Genomic DNA, 6331 nt, shown 5'->3' on the forward strand with positions numbered 1-6331 from the left:
TTTCAATTTTTATATTGATTTTGTGACTTCACATGATCATGAACCTAAGTAAACATGACAAACAATAAAAATAAGAATTAGATAAACATTGGGTTGCCTCCCAACAAGCACTTCTTTAATGTCAATAGCTTGACAGTGGGCTCTCATGGAGCCTCACAGATGTGCAGAGCTTTGTTGAGACTCTCCAACACCAAACTTAGAGTTTGGATATGGGAGTTTAACACCAAACTTAGAGTTTGGTTGTGGCCTCCCAACACCAAACTTAGAGTTTGACTGTGGGGGCTCTGGTTGACTCTGCTTTGAGAGAAGCTTTTTCTGCTTCCTCTCCATGGTTGCAGAGGGGGATCCTTGAGTTTTAAACACAAGGGAGTTCTCATTCCATTGAAGGACTATTTCACCTCTGTCAACATCAATCACAGCTCTTGCTGTGGCCAGGAAAGGTCTTCCTAGGATGATGGATTCATCCTCTTCCTTTCCAGTATCCAGGACTATGAAATCAGTAGGTATGTAAAGGCCTTCAACCTTTACTAACACATCCTCTACTTGTCCATATGCCTGTTTTCTTGAGCTGTCTGCCATCTCTAATGAGATTTTAGCAGCTTGCACCCCATAGATTCCCAGTTTCTCTATTACAGAGAGGGGCATGAGGTTTATTCCTGAACTAAGGTCACACAGAGCCTTAAAGATCATGGTGCCTATGGTGCAGGGTATTATGAACTTTCCAGGATCCTGTCTCTTCTGAGGCAATGTCAGTTGATCCAGATCACTTAGTTCATTGATGAACAAGGGAGGTTCAACTTCCCAAGTATCAATGCCAAATAATTTGGCATTCAGCTTCATGATTGCACCAAGAAACTTGGTAGTTTGCTCTTCAGTAACATCCTCTTTCTCTTCAGAAAAGGAATACTCATCAGAGCTCATGAAGGGCATAAGGAGGTTCAATGGGATCTCTATGGTCTCTAGATGAGCCCCAGAGTCCTTTGGTTCCTCAGAGGGAAGCTCCTTATTGACCACTGGACGTCCCAGGAGGTCTTCCTCCTTGGGATTCACGTCCTCTCCTCTCCTCACAGGTTCGGCCATGGCGCTTATGTCAATGGCCTTGCACTCTCCTTTTGGATTCTCTTTTGTATTGCTTGGGAGAGTACTAGGAGGGATTTCAGTGATCTTTTTACTCAGCTGGCCCACTTGTGCTTCCAGATTTCTAATGGAAGACCTTGTTTCATTCATGAAACTTACAGTGGCCTTAGATAGATCAAAGACTAAATTTGCTAAATTAGAAGCATTTTGTTCAGAGTTCTCTGTCTGTTGCTGAGTGGATGATGGAAAAGGCTTGCTATTGCTAAACCTGTTTCTTCCACCATTGTTAAAGCCTTATTGAGGCTTTTGATCCTTCCATGAGAAATTTGGATGATTTCTCCATGATGAGTTATAGGTGTTTCCATAAGGTTCACCTAAGTAATTTACCTCTGCTATTGCAGGGTTCTCAGGATCATAAGCTTCTTCTTCATGAGAAGCCTCTTGAGTACTGTTGGATGCAGCTTGCATTCCATGCAGACTCTGAGAAATCATATTGACTTGCTGAGTCAATATTTTATTCTGAGCCAATATGGCATTCAGAGTATCAACTTCAAGAACTCCCTTCTTCATAGGCGTCCCATTACTCACAGGATTCCTTTCAGAAGTGTACATGAACTGGTTATTAGCAACCATGTCAATGAGTTCTTGAGCTTCTGCAGGCGTTTTCTTTAGGTGAATGGATCCACCTGCAGAAGTATCCAATGACATCTTTGATAACTCAGATAAACCATCATAGAATATATCCAGGATGGTCCATTCTGAAAGCATGTCAGAAGGACACTTCTTGGTCAACTGTTTGTATCTTTCCCAAGCTTCATAGAGGGATTCACCTTCTTTCTGTCTGAAGGTTTGAACATCAGCTCTAAGCTTGCTCAGCTTTTGAGGAGGAAAGTACTTGGCTAAGAAAGCCGTGACCAGCTTATCCCAAGAGTTCAGGCTGTCTTTGGGTTGAGAATCCAACCATAATCTAGCTCTGTCTCTTACAGCAAAAGGGAAAAGCATGAGCCTGTAGACTTCAGGATCTACTCCATTAGTCTTAACAGTATCACATATCTGCAAGAATTCAGTTAAGAACTGAAAAGAATCTTCAGATGGAAGTCCATGAAACTTGCAGTTCTGCTGCATCAGAGAAACTAACTGAGATTTCAGCTCAAAGTTGTTTGCTCCAATGGCAAGAATGGAGATGCTTCTTCCATGTAAATTGGAATTAGGTGCAGTAAAGTCACCAAGCATTCTCCTTGCATTGTTGTTGGGTTCGGCTGCCATTTCCTTTACTTGTTCGAAATTTTCAATCAAGTTGTCTCTAGATTGTTGTAATTTAGCTTCTCTTAATTTTCTCTTCAGAGTCCTTTCAGGTTCTGGATCAGCTTCAACAAGAATGCCTTTTTCTCTGTCCCTGCTCATAAGAACGAGGAGAGAAAAAGAAAAGAAGAGGAATCCTCTATGTCACAGTAAAGAGGATCCTTATTGTTAGTAGAAGAAAAGAAGAAGAAATTCGAACACAGATAGAGGAGGGGGTTCGAATTTGGTGATGATGTGAGGAAGAGATGTTAGTAGATGAATAAATAAATAAAATAAGATGAGAGAGAAGGAGGGAATTTTTGAAAATTAATTTTGAAAAGGAGTTAGTGATTTTTGAAAATAGTTTTTGAAAAAAGTTAGTGATTTTCGAAAATTAAGATTTAAAAGAAATAAAATAATTAATAAATTAAAAAAAGAAATTTTGAAAAAGGGGGAAGATATTTTCGAAAATGAGAGAGAGAGAGAGTTAGTTAGGTAGTTTTGAAAAAGTTAAGAAACAAACAAAAAGTTAGTTAGTTAGTTGAAACAAATTTTGAAAAGATAGGAAGTTAGGAAGTTAGAGAAGATATTTTGAAATCAAATTTTTGAAAAAGATAAGATAAGAAGATATTTTTGAAAAGATATGATAGGAATTAGTTTTGAAAAAGATTTGATTTTTAAAATCTCAATTAATGACTTGATTCATAAGAATTCATAAGATATGATTCTAGAACTTAAAGTTTGAATCTTTCTTAACAAGCAAGTAACAAACTTCAAATTTTTGAATCAAAACATTAATTGATTATGTTATTTTCGAACATTTGTGATAAAAATAAGAAAAAGATTTTTGAAAATTATTTTTAGAATTTTCGAAAATAACTAAGAAATTTGAAAAAGATTTTATTTTTGAAAAAGATTTTGAAAAAGATAAGATTTTTCAAATTGAAAATTTGATTTGACTCATAAGAAACAACTTGATTTTTAAAAATTTTTGAAAAAGTCAACTCAATTTTCGAATTTGATGAGAGAAAAAGGGAAAGATATTTTTTTTTTATTTTTGAAATTTTTATGAAAAACATGAAAATTATGCAATGCATGAAATTTTTAGATCAAAACAATGAATGCATGCAAGAATGCTATGAATGTCAAGATGAACACCAAGAACACTATGAAGATCATGATGAACATCAAGAACACATTTTTGAAAAATTTTTAATGCAAAGAAAACATGCAAGACACCAAACTTAGAATTCTTTAATGCTTAGACACTAAGAATTCAAGAATGCATATGATAAACATGAAAAGACACAAAACAAAAAATCATCAAGATCAAACAAGAAGACTTACCAAGAACAACTTGAAGATCATGAAGAACACCATGAATGCATGAAATTTTCGAAAAATGCAAGATGCACATGCAAGTGATACCAAACTTATGATATGACTCAAGACTCAAACAAGAAACAGAAAATATTTTTGATTTTTATGATTTTCTAATTTTTTTTTTTTGGATTTTTTTCGAAAATTTATTGAAAAGGGAAAATAAGGATTCCAAAATTTTTAATATGAACTCCAGGAATCTTTGCATTCTTAGTCTAAAGCTTCAGTCCAGGAATTAGACATGGCTCACTAGCCAGCCAAGCTTTCAAAGAAAGCTCCAGTCCAAAACACTAGACATGGCCAATGGCCAGCCAAGCTTCAGCATTTGACACGAGAGTATATTGCTCTTGATAACAAATTGCAAGCCTCAGTCCAAATAAATTTAGACATGGCTTTACAGCCAGCCAGGCTTCACATGCTTCATGAAACACTAGAATTCATTCTTAAAAATTTTGAATAAAATTTTTGAAAACATTTTTATTTTTTTTTTTTTTCGAAAACAGATGAGAAAATTTTAGAAATATTTTTAAAAATATTTTTTTTTGAAAACAAAACGAAAAGAAAATTACCTAATCTGAGCAACAAGATGAGCCGTCAGTTGTCCAAACTCGAACAATCCCCGGCAACGGCGCCAAAAACTTGGTGCACGAAATTGTGATGTCCAGGCTCGAACAATCCCTGGCAACGTGAGCAACTTGGTGCGCGTAATCGTGATTACACACTCATAATTTGTCACAACTTCGATACAACTAACCAGCAAGTGCACTGGGTCGTCCAAGTAATACCTTACGTGAGTAAGGGTCGAATCCCACGGAGATTGTTGGTATGAAGCAAGCTATGGTCACCTTGTAAATCTCAGTCAGGCAGATATAAAGTGATGAAGATGTTTTCGAATAATAAATAATAGAATAGGGATAGAGATACTTATGTAAATCATTGGTAGGAATTTCAGATAAGCGAATGGAGATGCTTCTCGTTCCTCTGAACCTCTGCTTTCCTACTATCTTCATCCAATCAGTCTCATTCCTTTCCATGGCTGGCTTTATGTGATACATCACCACTGTCAATGGCTACTTTCGGTCATCTCACGGGAAAATGATCCAATGCCCTGTCACGGCACGGCTAATCGTCTGGAGGCATCACCCTTGTCAATGGCTTCATCTTATCCTCTCAGTGAATAATATGCTCACGCACCCTGTCACGGCACGGCTATTCATCTGTCGGTTCTCGATCATGCTGGAATAGGATTTACTATCCTTTTGCGTCTGTCACTAACGCCCTGCAATCGCGAGTTAGGAGCTCGTCACAGTCATTCAATCATTGAATCCTACTCGGAATACCACAGACAAGGTTTAGACTTTCCGGATTCTCTTGAATGCCGCCATCATTCTAGCTTACGCCACGAAGATTCTGGTTAGGAGATCTAAGAGATACTCATTCTAGCTTATTTCATGTAGAACAGAAGTGTTTGTCAGGCACGCGTTCATAAGGGAGAAGGATGATGAGCGTCACACATAATCATCACCTTCATCACGTTCTTGGGTGCGAATGGATATCTTAGAAGCGAAATAAGAAGAATTGAATAGAAAACAGTAGTACTTTGCATTAATCTTTGAGGAACAGCAGAGCTCCACACCTTAATCTATGGAGTGTAGAAACTCTACCGTAAAAAATACATAAGTGAAGGTCCAGGCATGGCTGAGATGGCCAGCCCCCTAAAACGTGATCAATAGTCTCCTAAGATGAACAATGGATTAAAACTGAGACCAAAGATTCCTAATACAATAGTAAAAGGTCCTATTTATAATAAACTAGTCACTAGGGTTTACATGAGTAAGTAATTGATGCATAAATCCACTTCCGGGGCCCACTTGGTGTGTGTTTCGGCTGAGCTTAAGTGTAGCACGTGCAGAGGCCATTTGTGGAGTTGAACGCCAGTTTCTGTGCCAGTTTGGGCGTTCAACTCTGGTTTTGGATCCTTTTCTGGCGCTGGACGCCAGATTTGGGCAGAAGGCTGGCGTTGAACGCCAGTTTATGTCATCTATTCTTGGCCAAAGTATGGACTATTATATATTGATGGAAAGCCCTGGATGTCTACTTTCCAACACAATTAAAAGCGCGCCATTTCGAGTTCTGTAGCTCCAGAAAATCCACTTTGAGTGCAGGGAGGTCAGAATCCAACAGCATCAGCAGTCCTTCTTCAACCTCTGAATCTGATTTTTGCTCAAGTCCCTCAATTTCAGCCAGAAAATACCTGAAATCACAGAAAAACACAAAAACTCATAGTAAAGTCCATAAATGTGAATTTAACATAAAAACTAATGAAAACATCCCTAAAAGTAACTAGATCCTACTAAAAACATACTAAAAACAATGTCAAAAATCGTATAAATTATCCGATCATCACTAGCGTCAGGGGAACTATAGGATACTATATATCAAATCGAAGCCCCAGACATTAGCTTTCCAATGCAACTGGAACCGCGTCATTTGGACCTCTGTAGCTAAAGTTATAGCCGTTTGAGTGCGAAGAGGTCAGGCTGGACAGCTTAGCAATTTCTCCAACTTCTTGTATTCCTTCCACTTTTGCATG

General features: G+C 37.7%; 1 non-coding gene across 1 annotated transcript; it reads left to right on the forward strand.

Annotated features, from left to right (window-relative positions):
• The first annotated feature begins 1839 nt into the window (after positions 1-1839).
• Positions 1840-1947, forward strand: LOC112752834 (small nucleolar RNA R71). Its single transcript, XR_003177247.1, has one exon. It is a non-coding gene; the product is annotated as a small nucleolar RNA R71 (small nucleolar RNA).
• The last annotated feature ends 4384 nt before the right edge of the window (positions 1948-6331 follow it).

This window comes from Arachis hypogaea, chromosome 15 (genome assembly GCF_003086295.3).
Source record: "Arachis hypogaea cultivar Tifrunner chromosome 15, arahy.Tifrunner.gnm2.J5K5, whole genome shotgun sequence".
NCBI lineage: Eukaryota > Viridiplantae > Streptophyta > Magnoliopsida > Fabales > Fabaceae > Arachis > Arachis hypogaea.